General features: G+C 43.0%; 1 long non-coding RNA gene across 1 annotated transcript in view; it reads right to left on the reverse strand.

Moving 5' to 3' along the window:
• LOC137203432 (uncharacterized) overlaps nucleotides 1-24,024 on the reverse strand; it is a 105,183-nt gene extending 81,159 nt beyond the window's left edge. The window contains exon 1 of the long non-coding RNA XR_010933114.1: nucleotides 23,741-24,024. This is a non-coding gene — a long non-coding RNA (uncharacterized lncRNA). The remainder of the gene's footprint in view (nucleotides 1-23,740) is intronic.
• Nucleotides 24,025-26,644: the final 2,620 nt, after the last annotated feature.

Raw genomic sequence — 26,644 nt, forward strand, 5'->3', positions numbered from 1 at the left:
TGATGCTGTCCCTATCTCCCTGAATCTGTCCTTAACTAACAACTTGATGCTGTCTATAAGTAATGAGCTGACACTGTCCCTAACCATCACCCTGATGCTGTCTCTAACAAAAGCCTGACACTGACCTAAGTCCCTGATGCTGTCCACCAGTATCACCCTAATCCTGTCTCTAAGTAATGAGCTGATGCTGTCCCCAAATAAAGTACTGATGTTTTTCCCCAGCTCTAGCCCTGACACTGTCCTTAATTAATGACCTGATGTTATCTGTAAGTAATGACCTGATGCTGTCCCTAACACCCGACACTGCTGCGAACTATTGCCCTGACGCTGTCCCTAACTAAAGCCTGATGCTAACCCTAAAAGTCCCTGACGCTGTCTCTATTGCCCTGAACCTGTCCCTAAATAACAAGCTGATGCTTCCTCTAAGTAACAAACTGATGTTGTCCCTAAATAAGGCCCTAACGCAGTCTGTAACTATCACCCTGGAACTGTCCCTAGGTAAAGACTTGAGGCTCTTCCCTAGCTATTGCCCTGACACTGTCCCTAACTAACACCCTAACTAACTAACGTTCTGATGCTGGTCCTAACTAGCACCTTACTCTGACTCTACCAAAGGCCCTGTTGCTGTCCCTAAGACCCTGACGCTGTCCCTAACTCAGACCCTGATGCTGTTGCTAACTAATGACCTGAAGCTGTCCATAATTAATGCATGACACTGTCCCTAAGTGTCACCCTGAACCTGTCCCTAGGTAACATCTGATGCACTTCCATAGCTATCGCCCTGCCACTGTTCCTAACTAATGCCCTGAACTGTTCCTAACTAAGTCCCTGATGCTGTCCCTAACTAATGTTCTGATGCTGGTCCTAACTAGCACCTTACTCTGACCCTACCAAAGGCCCTGTTGCTGTCCCTAAGACCCTGATGCTGTCCCTAGCTCAGACCCTGATGCTGTCCCTAACTAATGACCTGAAGCTGTCCATAATTAATGCATGATGCTGAACCTAAGGTCCTGATGCTGTCCCTAACTATCTCCCTGAACCTTTCCCTAACTAACAACCTGAGGCTGTCTGTAAGTAATGATATAATGCTGTCCCTAACTAACACCGGACGCTGTTGCCAACTATTGCCCTGATTCTATCCCTAACTAAAGCTGACACTGACCCTTACAAAGTCCATGATGCAGTTTATAACTATCGCCCTAAACCTGTTCCTAAATAATGACCTGAGGCTGTCCTTGATGCCGAAAACTTGGCCTCTGTGCACTGGTGCTGAATCAAATCTCAGAGACAGAGATTGGGATGAAGTAGAAATGAATAGCCTTATTGCTTTACCAGGCAAAGGGGAACTTAGCAAGCTGTGCGCCCCTCAAAACTGTGTTCCCAACCTGGGCAGATTTGGTGAGTTTAATAACACTGGTTCAAGGACAGGGTTGCTGATAAGATTAGGGTGTGTGCAGGGCCTGTATTCCTTTAATCTGGCCTCAGGAGGTCTCCTAATGAGCTTCTCTGGTTCCTTTAATCTGGTCTTCTGTGCAATGAAAAATGCTAACATCTTCCATTTGTTGGGTGTTTTAGTTCTGCAAAGAGCTCAAACATATTGTTATGTATATCCCTTGAAGAGGAACCAGGACCCTGCCCCAAGGCTACACTATTGTTTTTGGCTATTCCTCCTTTGTCTCTGCATCCCCTCCATTCCCTGATTAGTAACTGTTCGAATCTGCCCTTTGGAATTCAGGCAAGTTCATGGAGGCTGGAGTCTATTCTTTATAAGAATTGGGTGACACCGAAAGTCTTCTGTGCCAAGGAGTCCAACAGGGTCCTGCTTGGTTTCACTCCCCCCTTTTCTTTGATACTCCTCAATCTTGAGGAGAATAGATGCCCTTCAAGTAGAGGAATAATCGTTTCAGACAGAGACATTAATCATAAACTCAGCAGGGTAACTCGGTTTTAAGGGGACAGGTCTTTCATCCCCACTTTGGTTTTATCTTTCCCCAATTCTTACAGGGAATGGGGCGACAACCGCTCTGGCTACTTCCTGCTGAAATGGAGTGTAGGCCTGCCTAAATTTTGGGGAATGGATATCGAATTAGTAATATTTGAGTTCCAAGTCCTGGATCCGATTCTTGTATGATTAAGGTCTCAATCCCTTGGTCCGCTATTTTGGTGCAACAGACTCAGTTAGAAGTAGGAGGAGTGACAACTGGAACTTCCAGAATGGTCACTTAGTTTTACCTTGAATGTCTGAATCATGGTTATTCCATTTTGAATTGCAAATACATTCCCCTTCTCAATGGCCAAAGCATATGTACAATGCATTTCAAAGGCCACAAAACAGGCTACTTTGGTCAGTAAAGTTTAAGTTAAACCATGTATAAGTCAAAGTGACTTCCTCATACCTCAATATGTGCAGGTTGTTTTTTTCATCATTTCCCATTTTGATTGCAAGTCTTTCAATAGAAAACATTGATAAAAATACCTATCCCTCAATGCCGGGATGACTCAGCAGTTTGCCCCAAGAGTAGATCATGTCCATCAGGGCTAGGCCTCCTTTCTATTCGCCTAGTTAATCCACATTGGGGAAAACTGATCAGGTGTCATGAACAAGCTCAGAAGTATGTTAATGAGGAAACGCTTCATAGGACATACATTTTATCATTTACACCCAATTGTCACACAAGCATCGTACATGTGCTTTGAGACCTAAAACAAGCAGTGGTACATCGTAAGTAATTACACTCTGAAAACTTCTCTAGGTAATTTCCATTTCCTCCTAAGCATCAGGACAAAATTGTGGCTAACACAATAACTTTCAAAAATACAGACTTCAATTAACAGAGCCATAATTTCCTATCTATTGAAGCATAATCTTTTTTTTCCTAAAATTACCCTCATCTCCATCAAACACTGCCAAATCAAGACATCTGTTTCCAAAATAAGTCTGGTCCATTGACCACAAAGGCTCCTCCATATTGTCTCTGGTGTAATTCCTCAGAAGGAGTCTCAGAATAAATTCCTGAAAGGCCTCTCAAGGCCAGGAAAGCCATGCCAAGGGCCAGCCATCAGATTCTGCCTTGGTGCATTTCTCTTTTCTAGAAGTCCCCAAAATATTGAGATTCCTGAACATGCCATGAGATAGTCTTTCCCATCCACCTGATAAGATTGCTCAGAACCCAAGTGTCTCCAATACCTGGAGAGACCAGGAAGAGAGAAAAGAAAAATATTTCAATTTCACCTATAGAAGTATAATTTACCCAACTGCTCTAAGTCGTAAGTAGCTTGAGGGGAATGGCTCCCCTATGTCTGGAAAACACAGATCAAAACAAGTAATAATAATAAAAAAACCATTATGACCATATTCACCAGTTCATTCAGTAACTAATTCTTTTATTAACTTTTTATGAAGTCATCAAATTCTCCATTAAGATTTTTAATTTCTTACCCAGTTTGGTGGTATGATATGAAATTTACCACAGACCTATGTTTGTCGAAAGGTCTTTTGCATAAATCTTCTTGAAGATGGAGCACTTTTGCAAAAGTGCTAGAGCACAACAGTAACTGTCTATAAATCACGGAAGGACTTAAAAGGTCACAGTTAAACATTTGATCACAGCGTAATTGACAAAGAAACTTAAGTTATCGCTGTGACATGCAACATTTAAAAATAACCAGAATTATGAATGATAACATTTTACCAGGACATACTAGATTTTTAGGAATTCCTTGTAATTTAACATACTAATCAAACATTTCTCTGAGATGCCTCAGGGGCCTTCTAAAGCATCTCAAAGTTAGCTGATCAAAAGAACTGTCAGAATCTGCCAAACACATGTACAACAACTACTGAAGCCTGCGCACCTAGAGCCTGTGCTCTGCAACAAGAGAAGCCACCGCAACGAGAAGCCCACACACTGCAATTAAGAATAGCCCCCACTTGCCACAACTAGAGAAAGGCCACACGCAGAAACAAAGACCCAACACAGCCAAAAATAAATAAATTTATATAAAAAAAAAAACTGCCAAACAATACTTACTCACTTAACCAAAGTGAAGAGATTTCAAAGGCAAATACAGATCACCTAAAGGCAAAGGAGCTCACAAGCTGTTATCAAAAGGAGCGATCCAAGGGCTTCCCTGGTGGCGCAGTGGTTGAGAGTCCGCCTGCCGATGCAGGGGACATGGGTTCGTACCCCGGTCCGGGAAGATCCCACCTGCCGCGGAGCCTGCCATGGCCCATGAGCCATGGCCGCTGAGCCTGCGTGTCCGGAGCCTGTGCTCCACAACGAGAGAGGCTGCAACAGTGAGAGGCCCGCGTACCGCAAAAAAAAAAAAAAAAAAAGAGCGATCCAAGAAAACTTTGAAGGGAGAAACCAAATCCAGTCTTGCACTAACCCACTTCCAAGAAAATCTATTTACCCAGCTAAATTTAATCCAATGTTAGAAAATCCTGATCACACACAAAGCTTTTTTCAGTGTCCCCATTTCACAGACTTTCCATCATCTTCTGCATCCATCTTATTTTTTCCCCATTCAGAAACAACCAGCTCTAGGACAAAAGACTTTCTTTTCTCTTTGTACCATCAGCCTGTTACCTAGCTGCTCATTTTCTTTATTATGTGGTTTCATAAATGCTTGAACATATGGAACTTCTTTTGTCTTTTTCTTCCTGTGACAAAACAACTCTGGCTAAAGGATAGTATAGTAATTTAGGCTACCATTCAAAGACCACCTTTCCTCATTCTCAAGAATGTACATTGGCCAGACAAAATTACAATAGAATTTCATTCTTTTCTTAGTCATAGGTCTACAACTATAGGTAGACCAGTCTGCCAGGATTTTGCACAGGTGGCTATCAGGTGGAATTGAAGAAGCGCTTCCCATGTTTGATCGATAGAACACTCACGTGCGGACTAAGAACAAAACAAAATCCGCACCAGTAATGGAAGCCTCAAACCAAAGGAACCAAAACCCAAACAGTAACCAAAACCCAAAGAGCACAAGACTCAAATCGGCTTCCAAGTCTCAAAACTTAGCCTGTGACCTCTGTCCAAGTGGTGCACCTTCCAAATGAGATTTCCTGAAATGAAAAATCACCCAAATGGGAGTCAACGTTCCCCCAAATGTACAGGGCTAAAAGGACCTCAGAGTGCATGCCAGAGGTGTTACTACACACTGGCCAAGGTGTTGCAACACCCCAAATGCTCCTTTTCTGGTTCCCCAAAATAATTCTTTGGAGTAGGACATTCAGGGTGGTCCAAGCAGGAGGAAGAGAGGAACGTCCTCGAGGCGAAGATGGCCTCGGCAGCTTCTAGGGTGGTCCCTCTTCTGCCATCTACTTCTGCCCCAGAGTTCCAACTGCTGGGATGGTGGATAGGGTATAACTGGGGCTCGGCCCTTCCAGGCAAGTGTCCCAGGAGATCTGGCCTCTAAAGGAATTCTCCAACCCTCCACTCTCTTGAAAGAGGCTAGCGTGGAGAAAATCTCGGAGCATCCGATCAAGTCAGGGGACGACCTGCAGGGGCCGTCCCCAGGTCAGCCCCATATTGGATGCCAAATTTGATGCAGAAAACTCGGCCTCTGTGCACCAGTGCCAAATCAAATCTCAGAGACAGGGTTTTGGATGAAGTAGAAAAAGCATAGTTTTACTACTTTGCCAGCCAAAGGAGGACACAGAAAACTCATGCCCTTAAAAACTGTGTTTCCCAATGTGGGAGGGTTCTGTGAGGAGTTTTTAATCTGGGGGGCGGTCTCAGGTGCTCTCTTGATGATCTTCTCAGGAATGAAGAATGCTAAAATCTTCCATGGGGCGGGGGGGGGGGGGGGGGGGGGGTTAGTTTGGTAAAGAGCTCAAAGATATTGTTATGCTTATCCCTTGAGGCAGAACCAGGATCCTGCCCCAAGGCTGAACTATTGTTTCTTGACTGTTCCTCCCTTATCTCTGCATCCCCTCCCTTCCCTGATTAGCAACTGTTTGAATCTGCCCTTGGGAACTCAGGGAAGATCATGGAGCCTGGAGTCTTTTCCCAACAAACAAGAAACAGGAGACATGGGACAGGCTTCCATGCCCAGGTGCCCCACAGGGTCCTGCTCAATTTCACCACTAGGCCCTGACCCTGACACTAACTATGGCCCTGAGCTGTCTGTAATGGCCTGAGCTTTCCCTAACTATGGATTTAACTCTCTAACTAAGGTCCTAATGCTGTACCTAACTCAGGACTGAGTTAGGTACTAACTGAGGCTGTCCTAATTAAGGTCCAGACGATGTCCTTAACTAATGGCCTGAACTGTCTCTAAGGCCTTGACACAGACCCTAAGTAAAGTCCTTATGCTGTCCCTAAGGCCCAGAGGCTGTCCCTAACAAAGGCCCTAAGGCTGTCCCTAACAAAGGCCCTCATGTTATCTTTAACTGAGCCCCCCCCACTCTGTCCCTAAGGACTTGACTGTTTTTAACTAAGGCCCTGAGTCTGTCTGTAACTAATGGCCTCTTTCCCTAACTATGCCCTGATGCTGGCCCCAAATGTCTCTTACTAAGGTCTTAACCTTACTAAGGTGAGGCCCTAAATCTGTCCATAACGAAGTCCCTGACACTGTCCCTAAGACCCTCAAGTTATCTTTAACTGAGGTCCTGACATCACTAAGGACTTGATGCTCTCTCTAAGAACCTGAGGCTCTCTTTAACTAACGGCCTCACTCTTTCCATAACTATACCCTGATGCTGGCCCTAAAAAAGGCCCTGACACTGGCCCTAACAAATGCCGACACCATCCCTAATGTAGGCCTTAAATGCTGTCAATAACTAAGGCCCTGATGCTGTCCCTTATAGCCTAAGCTATCACTAAATAACGCCCTGATTCTGTCTGTAACTAAGGCCCTGAATATGTCCCTAAATAAGCCCCTGATGCTGTCCCTAACTAATGACCTGAACTATCTCTTATTAAGACCCTCAAGTTATCTCTAACAGAGGCCCTGAAGCTGGCCCTAACTAATGTCCTGACGTTGGCCCTAACTGAGGCCCTGAGGCTTTTCCTAACTAAGGACTTGATGATATATCTACTTGAAACCCTGACACTGTCAGTAACTAAGTATCTGACTCTTACCCTAACTAACACCCTAACTTTGTCCCTAACTAAAACTCTGACACTGTTTATAACTATGGCCCTGACCTGGCCTGAACTAAGGCTCTGAAGATGTCCCTTAGTAACAGCCTAAACTGTGTCTAACTAAGGCCATCAAGTTATCTCTAACTGAAGCCTTGACGCTGTGCTTAACTAAGGCGTGTGGCTGTCTCTAACGAAGTCCCTGATGCTGTCCCTCACTAGCACCCTAATGCTGGCCCTAACTTAGACCCTGACAATGTCCCTAATAACTTTAAATGTCCCTCAGTTGTCCATGATCCTGTGTAGAACTAAGGCCCTGAATATGTCCCTAAGTAAGTCTCTGACCCTCTCCCTAAGGTCCTGATACTGTCCCTACTCAAGTCACCAACACTGCCTATAATAGTGGCCTGACTTTTTCCCTAACACACTTTTTGTTGTCCCTAATGCCCTGACACTAGTCCTAACTATGGCTCTAATCCTGGCCCTAACTAAGACCCTGATGATGTCTCTAATAGGCTTAAATGTCCCTCAGTACCGTCCTGATCCTGTCTATAACTAAGGCCTTGAATATGTCCCTAAGTAAGTCTCTTACGCTGTCCCTAAGGCCCTGAAGCTGTCTTTACCTAAGGCCTTGAGACGGTCTATAATAATGGCCTGAATCTTTCCCTAACCAACACCCTGATGCTGTCTTTAGCTAAGCCCACACACTGGCCATAACTACGGCCCTGACACTGCCCTTTCTAAGGCTCTGATGATGTCCCTAAGGAACAGCCTGAACTATGTCTAACGAAGGTCCTCAAGTTATCTATAACAGAGGCCCTGACACTGTCCCTAATTTAGGCCTTGACACTGTCCCTTAGGGCTTAAGCAGTCAATAACTAATGCCCTGATTCTATCTATATCTAAAGCCCTGAATATGTCCCTAAGCCCCTGACACTGGCCATAACTAATGTCTTTATGCTAGCCCTAACTGAGGCCCTGAAGCTCATCCTAACTAAGGACTTGACACTATATCTACTTTAAAGACTGACACTGTCCTTAATGAAGGACCTGACTGTTTCCCTAACACTCTAATTTCGTCCCTAATTAATGCCCTGATACTGGTTCTAACTATGGCTCTGATCCTGTCTTTAAGGCTCTGAAAATATCCCTAGGTAACAACCTGAACTGCGTCTCACTAAGGCCCTGTTGCTATCCCACACTAGTGCCCTCATGCTGGCCCTAAAGTAAGGCCCTGACACTGTTTTTTACTAATGGCCTGACTCTTAACTAACACCCTAATGCTGTCCCTAACTAATGCCCTGACACTGGTCCTACCTATGGCTCTGATGCTGGCCCCAACTAAGGCCCTGACAATGTCCCTAATAGCCTTAGATGTCCCTCAGTATTGCCCTGTTCCTGTCCATAACCAAGGCACTGAATATATCCCTAGGTAAATCTCTGACACTCTCCTAACTAAGGCCCTGGTGCTGTCTCTACCTAAGGCCCTGACACTGTCTCAATTATGACCTAAATCTTTCCTTAACACCCTGATGCTGTCCCTACTAACGACCTGACACTGGTCATAACTACAGCCCTGATGCTGCCCTATCTGAGGCCCTGAAAATGTCCCTAAGTAACAGCCTGAACTGTGTCTAAGGCCCTCAAGTTATCTCTAAATGAAGCCTTGACACCGTCCCTTATAACCTAAGCTGTAACTAACACTCTGATCCTGTCCATAATTAAGGCCCTGGATATGTCCCTAAAGAAGTCTCTGGAGTGTCCCTAACTAATGGCCTGAACAGTCTCTTACTAAAGCCCTCAAGATATCTCTGACTGAGGCCCTGACACTGTCCCTAGCTAAGGCCCTGATGCTGGACCTTACTAAATCCTGCTGCTGTCCCTGAGGCCTTGAAGATGTCCCTAAGGAACAGCCTGAACTGTGTCTAACTAAGGCCCTCAAGTTATCTCTAACTGAAGAATTGACACTGTCCCTAACTAAGGACCTGATGATGTCCCTAATACCCTTAGATGTCTCTCAGCATCGCCCTGATCCTGTCCATAACTAAGGCCCTGGAATGTCCCTAAGTAATTCTCTAAGGCTGTCCCTAACTAAGGTGCTGAAGCTGTCTCTACCTAAGGCTCTGACACTTTATGTCTTGACTCTTTCCCTAACATCCTGACACTGGTCCTAACTACGGACCTGACACTAACTCTATTAAGGCCCTGATGTTGTCCCTAAGTAACAGGCTGAACTGTGTCTAACTAAGACCCTCAAGATATCTCTAACTGAAGCACTGATACTGTCCTTCACTAAGCCCCTGATGCTGTCCCTAGCTAATGGCCTGAGCTATAACTTACTAAGGCCCTAACCATGTCCCTAAAGACCCTGACACTCTAACTTAGGCCTTGACAGTCACTTATAGCCTAAGCTGTCGCTAAATATCACCCTGATCCTGTCCATAACTAAGGCCCTGAATATGTCTCTTAGTAAATCGCTGACAATCTCTCTAATGGCCTGAATTGTCTTACTAAGGCTCTCAAGTTTTCTCTAACAGAGGCCCTGATGCTGTCCCTAACTAAGGCCTGAAGATGGCCCTAGCTAACACCCTAACACTGGTCCTTGCTAACACTCTAACGCTGGCCCTAACTAACACCATGAAACTGGTCCTAACTATGGCCCTGATCCTGTCCATAACTAAGGCCCTGAATATGTCCCTAAGTAAGTCTCTGCCACTATCCTTAACTAAGGCCCTGACCCTGTCTAAATAGTGGCCAGACTCTTTCCCTAACACACTAATACTCTCCCTCACTAACTCCCCAACAATGGTCATAACTATGGCCCTGATGCTGCCCTATCGAAGGCCCTGATGATAATATCCCTAACTAACAGCCTGAACTGTCTCTTACTAAGGTCCTCAAGTTACCTCTGAGGTCCTGACACTGTCCCTAATTAAGGCCCTGACACTGGCCCTTACTAAGGCCTCACGCTGGGGTTGTTCCAGGCTGCTGGGCAGTTTTCTCTTGTCCACATCTCTGGCCAGATGCCTGCCATTGGCCAATCTAAGATTCTGTGATGCAGTGGTCCCATGTGGGATATACCTTAGTAGGCTCACCTGCAGGAGGAGGGTCATGGCCACTCCGCCCTCCAAGGGACCACGGCTCAGGGTAGGAATCTCTCAGCCAGTGTCTGAACACAGGGTTCTATGTCCTTGTTTGTTCTAAAACCCTTGGAGTTACCTCTAACATTTTTTTTTCTTTTTTTTTTTGCGGTAGGCGGGCCTCTCACTGTTGTGGCCTCTCCCGTTGCGGAGCACAGGCTCCGGACGCAGAGGCTCAGCGGCCATGGCTCACGGGCCCAGCCGCTCTGTGGCATGTGGGATCTTCCCGGACAGGGACACAAACCCGTGTCCCCTGCATCGGCAGGCGGACTCTCAACCACTGCGCCACCAGGGAAGCCCCTAACATTTTTTAAATGGATCTCCCCCTTGGCATATTTACAATATAAATTATTTATGGCATTAAAATTCAGGAATGACATTATTAGAATGAGCAGGAAGACACAGGATGCCCCCCCACCACCAATGATCTATTACTTGGAGGATCTTAAAATTCTGATAAGAAGGAGATTCGAGAGCGGGACGTTCGGCTTGCAAGCGGGAACTTCTTAGTTGTAAACGGAGAAAGAATGATTTAAAAATGGGTTTTGGGGCTTCCCTGGTGGCGTAAATAAATCAGGTAAATCTGAGACTGAAAAGCAAGAGATAGGGGAGAAGATGAGAATTGGTGATGGGGAGAAGCAGGGGGAGTCCACATTCAATCTCAGGCTGAGAGTCTGGGTTAATCTCCAACGAAGGTAAGGACCACCAGGAGCTAGCCCCACTGGATTTATCACCTGGTGTGGGGATTGGGGACAGCCAAACCACCATGGCCACTCTCAGAAGTAAAGAAGGTGAGAGGGCACCCGTGGCAGCCAGATTTAAAGTGGTCACTGCTATGAAATAAGATGCCCTTTTCAGAAAAGTGAAGGATGTTCTTCTCTTCATTCTCAAAGACTTGCAAATACTCTGTGTTTTTCTGGAGGCATGCTGAAGCCTTCAGCGTTTGAGGGGAGTAATGGAAGGAATCTGGGCTCAAAACAATCCAGCACTCACTCCTTGAGGGTGCTGAGGATGACCAGTGTCCACCCCTTGGGTGCTGTGGGGCCTGAAATCCCCTTATCACCTAGGATGGGAGGGGCCACACACACACTCCCCTGGACCAGCACGGGGCTGGGCTGGTGGGCTACAGACCTTTATCAGAGACATGATTTGCAAACATCTTGTGCAATTTTGGATGGTGGATTATCTTTTTCCTTGCTCCTTTTATTCACAACAGTTTTTCGTTTTGAGGAAGTCCAATTCATCTATTTTGTCTTTTGTTGCTTGTGCTTTTGGTAGCAGATCTAAGAAATCATGGCCAAATCCAAGGTCATGAAGATTTACTCTCATGTTTTATTCTCCGAGTTTTATAATTTTGGTTCTTACATCTAGGCCTTTGATCCATTTTGAGTTGATTTTGTATACAGGGGGAGGTAAGGGTCCAACTTTATTCTTTTGCACGTGGGTATCCTGTTGTCCCAGTACCTGTGCTAATTGTTTGGGAGAAAATATTTGCAAATGATGCAACCGACAAGGGCCTAATTTCCAAAATATACAAACAGCTCATACAACTCAAAAAAAAAAAAAATCCAAAAATGGGCAGAAGCTCTAATTAGACCTTTCTCCAAAGAAAACATACAGATGGACAATAGGCACAAGAAAAGATGCTCCACATCGCTAATTATTAGAGCAATGCAAATCAAAACTACGATGAGGTACCACCTCACACACTGGTCAGAATGGCCATCATTAAAACGTCTACAAATAACAAATGCTGGAGGGGGTGTGGAGAAAAGAAAACCCTCCTACACTGTTGGTGGGAATGTGAATTGGTGCAGTCACTGTGAAAAACAATATGGAGGTTCCTCAAAAAACTAAAAATAGAGTTGCCATATGAACCAGCAATCTTACTCCTGGGCATATATCCAGACAAAACTATAATTCAAAAAGATATACACCACTGTGTTCATAGCAGCACTATTCACAATAGCCAAGACATGAAAACAACCTGAATGTCCATCAACAGAAGAATGGATAAAGAAGATGTGGTATATATATATACACACACAATGGAATGCTACTCAGCTATAAAAAGAGTGAAATAATGCCATTTACAGCAACATGGATGGACCTAGAGATTATCATACTAAGTGAAATAAGTCAGACAGAGAAAGACAAATACCATATGATATCACTTATATGTGGAATCTAAAATGACACACAAATGAACATATCTACCAAACAGAAACAGATTCATAGATATAGAAAACAGACTTGTGGTTGCCAAGGGGAAGAAGCGGGGAGGGATGGATTGGGAGTTTGGGATTAGCAGATGCAAACTATTATATATAGGATGGATAAACAACAAGCTCTTACTGTATGGCATAGGGAACTATATTCAATATCCTGTAGTAAATCATAATGAAAGAGTATATATATTTATATATCTGAATCACTTTGCTGTACAACAGAAATTAACACATTGTAAATCAACTATACTTGAATAAAATAAATTTTTTAAAAATTAAGTTGAGGGCTTCCCTAGTGGCGCAGTGGTTAAGAACCCACCTGCCAATGCAGGGGACACGGGTTCGAGCCCTGGTCCGGGAAGATCCCACATGCCGTGGAGCAGCTAAGCCTGTGCACCACAACTACTGAGCCTATGCTCGAGTCTGTGAGCCACAACTACTGAGCCGCGTGTCACAACTACTGAAGCCTGCACACCTAGAGCCCGTGCTCCACAACAAGAGGAGCTATCTCATTGAAAAGCCCATGCACCACAACAAAGACCCAATGGAACCAAAAATAAATAATAAATAAATTTAAAAAAAAATTAAGTTGAGATTATAAAAGTGCCTTCAAACTAATTGGTATAAAGTAGACCTTATTCCTCTTGTCCTTTCATACTGGGACAAATGTATAAATAGACAGAAACTAAACCATGATTACTCCAGTCTGAACTCATATCACACAGAACTTTAATTGTTGAACAAACCGTTAACACCAGTTATACCATTGGGATGTCCTGATGCAGTATCAAGGCTGTAAAGGTTGTATCAAAGTTGTATCAAGCCTGCAGAATCCACTATCCACTATATATGGAAATTCAAACTGAAATGAAGCCAAATATCCCATGACTTCTCCAAAACTAGTTATACGACAATCAACTGGAAACCATATACAATCAAATGAATGTATACAGAAACAACTATACCCTTCCTTTTTTCTCTTTTTAGATGAGGATGGTATTTAAGGTGATGTCTTGGGCCATTTCAGGGAGTTACTCAATTTCCTGGGTATCTCCCATGCACACAGGAGGTACACATGTCATTTAACTTGTTTGTGCAACTATGTGAAGGTAGTTAATACCACAAAACTGTATACTTAAAATGAATTAAATGCTAATGTCATGTTTTGTATTTTTAATAACAATGAAAAAAAAAAAGCGTAGTGCTGATATTTGTTACAACATAAATGAACATTAAAAACATCCTTAGTAGAAAAAAGCCATACAGAAAAGGCCACCCAGATCCCATATTTATCTTGTCTGCTTTAAATCCATCAAGGTTGTCCAAATGAGGGAAAAACTCAGTAATGGTTCCAGAAAAAGAAAACTAGATCAGGATGGAAAAAGACATTTTCATACAGTTGGGATAGCAGGTGAAAGTTGATGTGGGCCTGTGTATTAAATTATAATGTAGAAATCACGATTTCCTCAGTTAGGGGTTATGTGTTAGTTCCTCAGGAGAATGTCCCTGTTCTGGGCAAAACACACTGAGCATTTTGTGTGAAGTGGCAGATGTGAGTACTTTTTGCCATTATTGAAAGTTTTCCGTACACTTTAAATTACTGGAAAGTGAATTACTTTTCAAAACAACCATGTCAATACCATACCAGAAAATCAGATAAGACAGCCATCAAACTTTATTATAGAGGCCAAGACTTAACCAGACCAAGTTCAACCAAAGTTGTGATACTTATTTCCCTTGTAGGAGTACACACATGATATTAAGAGGCACCATGGGAAGAGTATATTAGTAGCTACCATGTCTTTGGTCCTGTGGATTACCTGGGATGCAGTAGAAACAGTGAGCTTTTAGCATTACAATTTTTCACATTACTTCAAAAAGCATGTTAAAAAAATAAATTCAGTAAAGCTGCAAAGTATGGAATCAATACGCACAAATCAGTTTTGTTTCTATACACTAATAACAAACAATCAGAAAAATTAAGAAAAGAATCCCATTTACAATTCCATCGGAAAGAACAAACTGTTTAGGAATAAATTTAACCAAGGACATGAAAGACCTATACTCAGAAAACTATAGGACACTGATAAAGAAATTGAAGACACAATAGAAAACAATATTCCATGCTCATGCATCAGAAAAATTACCATCATTAAAATGTTTATTCTGCCCAAAGCCATCAACAAACAGTGCCAGGAAAACTAGACACCAGACTCCAAAGAACGACACTGGTCACCATCTACACTGCACAAAAACTGACTAAAAGCCCAAAAGGTTCCATATTAAACCCTTTCTCTCCTGAGTCCCCTGAAGATGCACCCCACCCACCCAGCAGTCAGCTGCACTGGAAGTTTCTCCCCACCTGCTCATTTCTTCCTCTTGTGGTATCTCCTCACCAGTGGGTCCTGAGAAAACCCAGCTCCTGTCAGTGTGGACACTGCCCAATGGTCCAGAAACCTAAGCCCTGAAGGGAGACAAAGCTCCTTGTCCACTTGTCATGGAGCAAAGTCTGTGGGCAGGCTGCACCTGTGCCCGCAGGGTCAGAGAGGTGGGTTCAGCGCCCCCTGTGGGACATCAGAGAAGTTCCGGGAGCACCACACTCAAACCCAGAGGCCTCATCCCAAATGCAGTTCTGCTTGCTGTATGTACTAAATTTGAAAATCCAAACTGAAATGGAGCCAAGTATCTCACCGTATCTTCTCAAAAGATAGTTAAGGAACAATTAATTAGAAACCATATGTAATGAAATGAATGTAGACACAAACTTTACAACTTAAACCAAAATTCACTCAAAATTGCCCATAGACAAATTTAAATTAACAAACTATAAAAATTCTAGAATCTGAGAACAGAAGAAAATCTACATGACCTTGGGTCTGGTGATCCATTTTAAAACACACACCAAAAGTCTATCAACAAAAGAAAAATAATTAATAATGTAGACTTTAAAAATTAAAAATTCCTACTCTATGAAAGACCCTATTCGGAAAACCACAAACTGGAAGAAACTATTTCCAAAACACATATCTGATAAAGGATTTGTACGCAATTAAAACTTGGTAAAGATTGAAACACACACCTGGCCAAAGAAGATAAACAGTAAATAAGCATACAACAATATACTCAAGATGCTGGTGGAATGCATGTACAACCTACTTTAGAAGACAGTTTGGCAGTTTTTTCCAAATCTAAACAGTCTCACCTTAGGATCCAAGAAGAATACCTCCTGTATTTAGATAACTGTTTTGAAAAACTGTGTTCAAACAAAAACTAGCATTAAGTAATGCACAGCATCTCTATTCATAATGGCTAAAAACTTAAAGATATCAGGATGTCCTTCTGTAAATGAATTCGTAAGCAAATTAGAGGACATACATCTCAAGGGGAGCAGAATACACCACCCTAAAATATGCCCATTTGACAAAAGGATTATTTTGGACTGATTAAACAAAAAAATAGTAGACCCAGGAGAATCCTTGAAAACCGAGTAGAAAATGCCCTTTTATGAAGTAAATTTACATTTACTATGGATATCTCCATTTGTAAGGGTGTGTCCCTCTCTGGACCAGGAAATGAATGATGACTAAATATCAAGAAAAACTTGTCAATGGAATAGGCCTGGATGTAAATCTGCATAACAACCATACCCTTGTTTACTGTGCTTTGCCTAATAATCTCCCTTAAATGGCTTCCTCCATTCCCTAACATCTTTCTTTTGTTCTCAGCTGAAGGTAGCATTTAAGGTAATGGCTTGGGCCATTTCAGAGAGTGACTCAGTTTTCCTGGGTATTTTTCAAGTATACAGGAGGTATGCATGGTATATATTAAACTTCCTATTGTTTTTCTCCAGTTCATCTCCCTTTCATTACAAGGGGGGGTCCCAATGAAGAACATAGAAGAGTAGAGGGAAAATTATTTTCCCTCTAATAAAATGCAATGCAATAGCATTCGGAGATATAAAGGAATGAACCATCAACCCGTGCAAAAAAAAAAAAAAAAAGGGGTAAATCTAACACATTGCTAAGTGAAAGAATCCAGTCTGAAGTGCTACACACTGTATGACCTCATTTATATGACATTCTAGAAAAGGCAAAACAGACATGGTAAACAGTTTATGGAATATGTGGTTGAAATAGTCCATATGATACTTTAGTGGTGAATACCTGTCATTATGCATTTGTCTACATCCACAGATTTTTACAACCCAACAAGTAAATTATAATCTATTCAAATTTAGTTACTTAGGATATGGGAGTGTCAAAGACTGGAGTACTGAATATAACAAGGAATCTAACTGATTTACAAATGTATGAAAAAACTCACTGTTGGTGGTGGAGTTACAGACAAAGGGAGAAGGTTACAATATCCATGTCATAACAGATCAGGTTGGAGACATCAGTATAAACTATCTTTAGCCTAATAGAGATACACATAGTTCCACATGGAAATCTTTATAATTATGTGTATATGTATAGGCTGGGATACGTGCATATATTTCCATGCATTATCAACTGAGCCTATTTAGCTCCCACATGTAAGTTTTTAATACTGTTCTCTAATAAAAGGAACAAGGGCTCTTTGAAGAAAGGGCTGATACTAGGACTGAGACAGTAAATATGTGAAGCAGGATAATCTTAAAATATCAGAAAGTGAAAAAGTACCAAAAAAAAAAAAACCCCACTTAAGAAAAATTATGTAAAATGAGAACAGGAGCAAATGGAAAAAGCTCTCAATAGCCAAAGCAAGAATGAACTAAACAGTCTAATAATGCAGTACTGGATTATAACCAGAAGTTTACAATAATTGTTCACATGTCCAAAAATAAATTACACAGTTTTCTATGAATGGTGTTAAATAGAAATCTCCTATGCAGAAAGATTCTAAACAATTCACATAGACACTCAGCTGTCCATCAAGGATGTGAAGCTAACTCCCCTCTCCTCAACTGTGGGTTCTGCATTATGACTTCCTCTTAAATAAGACACACAGGATGGACATGGGAAAAAATTAACCTCACTGTGGGAAAACTTGACAAACACTACCTCACCGAGGTGACCAAATTTAAGAATATAAGTGATGAATTCCCTTGAGAGCCTGTCCTCTTGATATATAGTGAAGAGGAAGCACTTTATCTCTGTAATCTGCATTTTCAAAAGCCTAGTCTAATCACAACAAAAACACCAAGAAAATCCCAGTGCAGGGCAGTCTACAAAATACCTGACCAGTCCTCCTCCACACTGTCAAGGTCATAGAAACAAGTAGTCTGAGCAACTGTCAAGGCCCAGGAGAGACTAAACAGACATTATGACCACATGTCCTTTGTGATCCTGGAACAAGGAAAGGTATAACAAAGGGAACATGAATATAGACTTCAGTTAATAATAAAGTATCAATATTTGTTCATTATTTGTGATGATTTTATAGAAAATTTTTCAGGAAAAATTAAAAGTCACATAAGAGAAACCTATTGTAACAAACTGGAAATCTAGAGGAAACAGGTGATTTCTTTGTAAAAACACATTACCAAAACGGACCCTAAATTAAGGAAAATACAAAAAGACTAATTAAACACTGAGGAACCTCTTCCCCCTACTGGTTATCCTCTATCACTGTTCCAGGGTTTCCCTCTCCCAGGACAGGGAGGGAACAGGCACAGAGCTGTTTGGCAGCTCCCCAAATATCTGACCCCACCGAGTATCTTCATCTCCCCCAGCCATGCCCCACCCAGTGAGGACACCTGAGGATGGATCAGGAATTTATTGATTCAGATGTGTCAACTAGGACTTTTTCTTATTCCCAGTTGTAATGCCAACTGGCCCGAGGCAGGGGAACACAATCAGATTCACAGGTTGCATCAGACCGAAACTCTCCGGACCACCCAGTTCCAGAAACTGACCTGGGGACTTTGCACTCGGCCCAGCCTTCCCGCCTTTCGAGGGGCGGGACTAACGGTCCCCCAGGATACCCGAAAAGACCACCAAATAAGGAATACCCTGCACCCTCCCAGATTCACCACACCCCTTTCCCTTCTTCCCCTATAAAGTCTTGCCCAACCCTCGCCCGGGTGCGACTTCTCGGGCCCCTCGGACCAGTGAACCTCGCCCGGGAGCGCTCCCTAATAAAGCTCACTTGAAGCTTTCCTCCACGGTTTCGCGGTGCCGTTTGTTAAGATACGACTTTACACCAGTGACTGGACACACTTACTGAAGTAAAATAAATTAGTATTTATTGTAAGGGTAGAAATAAATTAATACTGGCAAGTGGCAAGTTTAAGAATGGGTTTGGACCTGGCAGGTCCAGTGACCCATACTATCTCAGTGTGGTCTTGCTCCTTTACAAAACTCTGTCCTGCTCAGTGCCTTTGGGTGATCCCATTCACAGGCACAGTCTCTCACTGTCCTTGGACCAACAGCAATTCTAGGCTGACAACCACTCACCATCCTTTTTCCAAGAAAGAGCTTCTCCTTTTCTTGTGTACCAAGAAAAGTCATGGTTTTAAATTCCTTTGGCCTGGCTTGGGTTACATTCTCACCTTTGACCCATCACAGGAACGAGAAGATGGAAAATGGGACTGGCTAGATGTGGGTTGTAAACCCATCTTCAAGCTGGGTGGAACATGGGGTCATCCTTCTGTAACTGTTTGGACTGGAAGTAGGTGAGATGTAATTCCCAAAGGAAAACTGAGGCACTAGACTTGGGCATGAGAACAGATGCTGGCTGAGAGAAAGCAGCAGATTCTATGTCAATGACAGCTCACTGCACAGCACCCTTTATCCAAAAGGAAAAAAGGGGTTCACTTAGGGTCAGGGGCTGCAGCTACTCATCCAGTGTGCTCTTACTGCCCTCTCAAGACTGCAAGAAGTTCTTTCACTTGCTGAAAAGGCAGGATCGTTGGTGGTGGTAAACTCAAGCCTCCTGCCTTGGGCATCAGGTCCTCACATCTCAGGGTTTGGCCCATGATAGCCTATGTGCCCTCAGAAGACACACAGACCTCATTCCTGCCCCTGAGAGGTGGGAACCCTTGAGTCATGCCATCTCCCTGGCCATATTAATCACCCTGAAGAACAATGCTGCTCATTTTCCAGTTTCTTCTCTCTCCTTTACTAAGGGAAGAAACCAAATGCTAGGGTGGTAAGGAAACTCTTGTGCAATGAAGTAATGGGAGGTTCAAGAATTATTCCATGCTGGGCTTCTCTGGCGGCGCAGTGGTTGAGAGTCCGCCTGGCGATGCAGGGGACACAGGTTCGTGCCCCAGTCCGGGAAGATCCCACATGCCGCGGAGCGGCTTGGGCCCGTGAGCCATGGCCGCTGAGCCTGCGCGTCCGGAGCCTGTGCTCCGCAATGGGAGAGGCCACAACAGTGAGAGGCCCACGTACCAGGAGAAAAAAAAAAAAGAATTATTCCATGCCATGGAACCCATAATTGGCAGGCTTTCCAGAGGCCACATGGATGCATATGGCTCTCAAGACCATGCAGCCTCAGTATGAACCTCCCATTGGGAGGCCCAGTTACTCCCATATCTTTGATTCTTAATGAATATGAATGTCAAAATTTCTAACAACTGAAGGGACAAAGGATTGCAGGGCCATGGTCTGCTGTATGGTTGTTGTGTCAGGGACACACTCAAATGTTTAGCGTTATTACCTCTCTTGGCAGGCTATGAGACTGTGAAGGCTGTGAAGAGGAGGACCTTTTCTCAACCCTATGGACACTGATAGTTGAAACATCTCAAAAGGAATGTCTACACTGCCCAGGTAGCTGTTCCATTGCCCAGCAGCATGGTCAGCTCAGTAATTGTCCATAGGGTCTTGACAGGGCCCAGGCTGGACTGAGCTAGAGGACCACAGATGCCTGCCTGGATGCTCAGAGGTCAAGGACCGTCCTGCCTGAGACTTGATTGTCTATTGATGCCCACTCAGATGGGACAAAGCATGCCTGCAGTCCCAGGAGGGTCCCACCAGCCCTCAAGTAGGCTGGGGGCTGGCAGGTTGCTACACCCAGTCCTGCATAAATCCACACATATCCATTGAGTACCCTCCTGTCTGGGCTCTGCTAGAACCTGGGGCTGCCCAGGCAGAGTGGAGCCAGCACCACCTTTCCCAGATGGGAGGGCAGGAAGAAACCTGAGTGACTTGACACCTTCCACAACCCTTGACTAACATTGAGTTTGATTTGAAACACTCAGAAACAGTACAGACATTTCATTCTTCTCTCAGAGCCCAGGACTGGGGGATAGAAAAACAGTGGTCCAGCTCAACTCCCTGACTCATGTGTGACCCTGGGCAAATCGTGTCCATCCCGGAGACCTCAAAGAGGAGAAGGGAAGAGCAAAGGGGGCCAGTTATGCTTAAACCTAACCCTAACCCTAAAGAAATCTAACCTCTAACCCTAACACCCTAAGCCCAGACCCCTAGACCCTCTACCCTGAGTCTCCAACCCTGACCCCTGACCCCTAAACCCTGACACTGACTTAAACCCCAGACCTAAACCCTAGCCTAGTGGATACCGAGGGTATATACCCTGGAATAAACCAAGGGATTCATGACCTTGAATTTAGCAATAGTTTCTTATATCTCAAACTAAAGCTCAAGCAATGAAAGAAAAAAATAGATCAACTGGAGTTCCTCAAAATTACAAACCTTTGTACATCAAAAGAGGCTATCCAGAAAGTAAAAGACAGCCCAAAGAATGGAAGAAAATATTGGCACATTGTATCTGACGAGAGCCTTTATCCAGAATCTATCAAGAACTTTTACCACTCAACAAAAGAGCAACCCAATTTTTTAAATGGACAAAGGACTTGAATGGCCTGCTCTCCAGACAAGGCATACAAGTGGTCAGCAAGCACATGAAGAGATGTCAAACATCAGTAGTCGTGATGGAAATGCAAATTAAAACCACAACTTCTCACACACATTAGAATGGTTATATTAAAAATAAATAAAAATAACAAATGTTGGCAACAATGTAGAGAAATTGGAACTCTTAAACTTTACTTGTGGAAATGTAAAATGGTGCAATCTATGTGTGCTAAATTTTGGCATTTTCTCAAAAATATAAAAATGTAATTATCATAGGTTTCAACAACTCCACTCCTAGATATATACCCAAAGAATTGAAAGCAGGTGTTCAAATAAAAACTTGTACACCAATATTCATAGTAGCACTATTCACAATAGCCCAAGGTAAAAACAATTAAAATGTCCACCAATGGGTGAATGGATAAGCAAAATAGGGTAGATCCATAAGATGCATTATTCTGCCATATAAAGGAATAAAGTAAAATGGTGCAAGCAGCTGTGGAAAACAGTAGGGGGGCTCCTCAAAAACTTAAACATCGAATTACCGTAGAATCCCTCAATTCCACCCCGGGGTATACACCCAAAATATTTAAAAGCAAGGACAGGAACAGGTATTTCTACACCATATTCATAGCAGCATTATTCACAGTAGTCAAGAGGTGGAAGCAACTGGAGTGTCCTTCAGCAGATGAATGGATAAACATAATGTAGTATATACACAATGGAATGCAATTCAACCTTTAAAACTAAGGTAATTCTCACACAGGCTACAATGTGGTTAAACCTTGAAGTCATTATGCTAAGTGAAACAAGCCAGACACAAAAGGACAGACATTCTGAGTCCACTAGTATGAGATATCCAGATAAGTCAAATTCAAAGACAAAAAGCAGAATAAGGTTGCCAGGAGTTGAAGGGAATGTGTTTAATGGTTACAATTTCACTTGGGGAAAATGAAAAAGTTCTGGAGATGGATGGTAAGGATATTTTTACAACAATGTGAATGACCATAACGCTATAGAAGTGTATACTTAAAATTATTTAAATGATGTTATATTTTTAAATCACAATGAAAAAAAATGATGCATGTTAACGGCATAGAAAAACACTGAAAACCTCCTAAGTGAAAGAAGCCATACATAAAAAGTCACACAGATCATACTCATCTCGTACACTTAAAATTCATGAAGGTTTTCAAAACGAGGGAAAGCCCCAGTGATGGTTCCAGAAAAAGAAAACTGGATTAGAATGGAAAAAGACATTTCCACAAAGGTGGGGCCAGCTGCTGAAAGTTGAAGTGGTCCTGTGGATAGGATTGTAATGTGGAAACCATAATTATTCCTCATTTGGGGGCTATGTGCTGGTTCCCTGGGAGAACCCAGGGTGTTTGGTGTGAACATCCTAGAAAACTTTGTACTGCTATTTAAAGTTTAAACATTTGAAATTTACTAGAAAATAAATTACTTTTCAATACAACCATGTCAGTAACATGCCAGAAAATCAGAGATGACATCAAACATTGCTATAGAGGCCAAGACTTACCCAGACCAAATTCAACCAAAGTGGTGATGCTAATCGCCCTTGTAGGAGTCCCCATGGTATTAAGCGGCACCGTGGTTAAGATTATATTAGTAGCCGCTATGTCTTGGGTGCTGTGGATGACCTGGATATAGTTGGAACAGCAGGATTTCTGAATTCTAGTTTTCTACGTAAAATCCCCAAAAGACTGTCAGAACTAAAAAATGAGTTCAATAAAACTGCAGGATCATTTGTGATTCTATACACTAATAATCAACTATCAGAAAGAGAAATTAAGAAAACAATTCCATTTACCATTGCACCCCCCAAAAAGCTAGCAGTAAATTTAACCACGGACTTGAAAGACTTGCACACTGAAAACTGTAAGACATTGATGAAAGAAACTGAACAGACACCAAAAACTGGAAAGATATCCCATGCTCATGGGCGAAAATATTGTTAAAATGTCCATTCTACCCAAAGCAACATACACAGTCACGACCAAAATTTCAATGACATTTTTCACAGAAACAAAATCCAATTTGTGTGGAGCCACAAAGGACGCAGAAGAGCTAAAGCGACGCTGAGAAAGGAAAACAGGCTGGAGGCATCTCCCTCCCTGACTTCAATCTACATTATGAAGCTAAAGGCACCAAAAAAGTGTGGAATTGTCACAGAAACAGGCACACTGGCCAGAGATCCCAGAAAGAAACCTACAGGTACGTGTTAATTCACAAAAAAAGGAGCCGAGAACATACACCGGGGAAAGGACAATTCCCTCAGTAAACGGTGCCGGGGAAAATGGACGACACACGCCAAGGAACAACACCGGCTAAAACCTGACTAAAACCCCACAACTTTCCACAACAAGCCATTCCAGTTCTGGGTCCTGTGAAGACAGACACCCCCCAAGAGTCGGCCGCACACAGGAACCTTCCCCCATCTTCTCTCTTCTCCTCACCTTTTCCGTCAGCCGCATCACCGCCCGGCCGGTCCTGAGGAGACGGGGCTCCCGGCAGCGTGAACTGGACTCCACAACGTCCCAAAGCCGAAGCCTCAGCAACTCCTTAGGAGACTTGGCTCCCATTAGCGTGGACTCGACCCTGTGTTGTCCCGAAGCCCCCGCGCTGTCAGCATGGACTCAGCCCCAAGTGTTCCAGAAGCCAAAGCCCCCGCGGGTCCTGAGAAGACCAGATTCGCGTCAGCTGCCCGCGGAAGCCAGGTCCGCGGGCGGAACACGCGTTCCCAAGGGGGATCAGAGAGGCGGGCTCTGCGTTCCCTGCCAGCCAATGGGAAAGTGCAGACCAAGCCGCCCTCACAGTTTAGTGGAGATCCCACCCACTGAGGGCGGTTCTGCTAGATCCCTTAAACTGGAAATTCAAACTGAAATAGAGCCAATATCCCCTAACTTCTCCAAAATAGTTAAGGAACAATTAACTTGAAACAGTATGGAATGAAGTGAATGTAGACACAAACTTTAAAGCTGACACCAAAGCCACTGAAATTTATTAACAGACAGTTAAAACGCGAAACTATCGAAATTACAGATATAAACAGAGAAAATCTACATGACCTTGGGTTTGGTCTGTAGATAGTAAGTTTTGAGTTTTAACACACAGAAAGCCAATCCACAAAAGAAAGAAGTAATATTGTGGACTTTATAAAATTAAAGATTTCTACTCTGAAAGACCTTATTCAGAAAATCAAAAGACAAGCCACAAACTGGTAGGAAAATATTTGCAAAACTTGTATCTGATAAAGGATTTGGACTCAAAATAGACAAAGACCTGTAAAACAACCCCATTAAAAAAAAAAAAAAAGGGTAAGGATCTGAACAGACACCCAGCCGAAAAGGATATACAGTAAAAATCATACAAAAACATGCTCAACATTATATAGCTTTAAGGAATTACAAATTAAAATCATGAGATAGCACACCTATTAGGACTGCCAAATTCAAAATATGAAAATACCCACTGCTAGAGGGTGAGGAACAACAGGAATTCTCCCTCCTTGCTGGTGGGATGCACGTACAGCCACTTTCTAAGACAGTTTGGCAGTTTTTTCCAAACGTAAACAAGTCTCACCTTGGGATCCAACAATCACGCTCCAAGTATTTAGGCAACTGCTTTGAAAATCTATGTCCAAATGCAAACAAAGATGCAATTATGCACAGCCGCTCTACTCAAAACAGCTAAAAACTTGAAGAAATCAGAATGTCCTTCAATAGATGAATGCATAAGCAAATTGGGGTACATCCATGTCAAGGCGAGTAGAATATGCCACCCCAAAATATGCCTATCTGGCATAAGGATTATTTCAGTCTGCTAAAAACAAACAAACAAAAATTAAAAACTCTCAGAAAACTGAGTAGAGAAGGACATTTACAAGAGAGAAATCTCCATTTATAAGGTCATGTCCCTCTTTGCACCAGAAATAGAAGGATAATTAAAACTCAAGTAACTCTTATCAATGGAGAAGTCCTGACTTAAATCTGCAAACAATCATACCCTAGTTTGCTGTGTTTTGCATGATAACCTGCCATAACTGGCTTCCCCCCTTCCCCAACATCATTCTTCTGTTTTTAGCTGAAGTAGGTATTTAAGGTGATGGCTTTGGTCATTTCAGGGAGTGACTCAGTTTTCCTTGGTATCTCCCCTGTATACAGCAGGTATACATGTTATTAAACTTCTGTTTTTCTCCTGCTAATCTATCTTTTATTACAGGGGTGGGGTGTCTCAATCAAGAACCTAGAAGGGTAGAGGGAAAATTGTTTTCCTCCCATGCACATGCAATGGAATACTACTCAACAGTAGACAGGAATGAACCAACAACCTGTGGAAAGACATGGATAAATCTTCAGTATATATTGCTAAGTGAAAGAACCCAGTCTCAGGAGGCTGCACACAGTATGACCCCATTTATGACATTCTAAGAAAGGCAAAGCTACGCTACATAAATGATAAGCAGATCATGGGGTGGGGGGTTTGAAGTATTCCATGTGACACTTTAGGATGGATACCTGTCACTATGCATTTGTCTAAGCCCATAGATTTGTATAGCCCAAGGGGTAAATCATAGTCTATTCAAATTTAGTTATTTAGAATGTAGGAGTGCCACAGGATGGAATACATAATGCAACAGAATCTAACTGTTGGAAATGTATTGAAAAAACTCACTGCAGGGGATGGGGTAAAAGGTGCTGACCTAAGTTAACTTTGGAAATGAATGGAATCTGTAGACTAAAGGCAAAATGGACCATACGTAAACAGAGGACTTTATTTTATGAAGTTCTTTCCAGGCTGTAGTAGCTAACAATTCTGAAACCACTGTACATGTAATTTGAAAAGGAGAAATTGAGGCAGGAGACAGATGGGCTCCAGGCTAGACATTTACAGCTGGCCTCCTGTTTACACTTCCTGGGGTGAGAAGAAGATGGGCTCCAGCCCAGACATTAATTACCAGCCCCTGGTTTACATCTCTTGAGACAAGAAACAAACAGGCTCCGGACTACATATTTATGACCGGACTCCTGTCTATATTTCAAGATCTGCACTTTGATATAAGAAACAACAACAGAGGACTTCCCTGGTGGTGCGGTGGTTAAGAATCTGCCTGCCAATGCAGGGGACATGGGTTCGAGCCCTGGTCCGGGAAGATCCCACATGCTGCGGAGCAACTAAGCCTGTGCGCCACAACTACTGAGCCTATGCTCTAGAGCCTGCAAGCCACAACTATTGAGCCCATGTGCCACAACTACTGAAGCCCGCGCACCTAGAGCCCATGCTTCACAACAAGAGAAGCCACCGCAATGAGAAGCCTGTGCACTGCAACAAAGAGTAGCCCCTACTTGCCTCAACTAGAA

This window comes from Pseudorca crassidens, chromosome 1, assembly GCF_039906515.1.
Source record: "Pseudorca crassidens isolate mPseCra1 chromosome 1, mPseCra1.hap1, whole genome shotgun sequence".
Lineage (NCBI taxonomy): Eukaryota > Metazoa > Chordata > Mammalia > Artiodactyla > Delphinidae > Pseudorca > Pseudorca crassidens.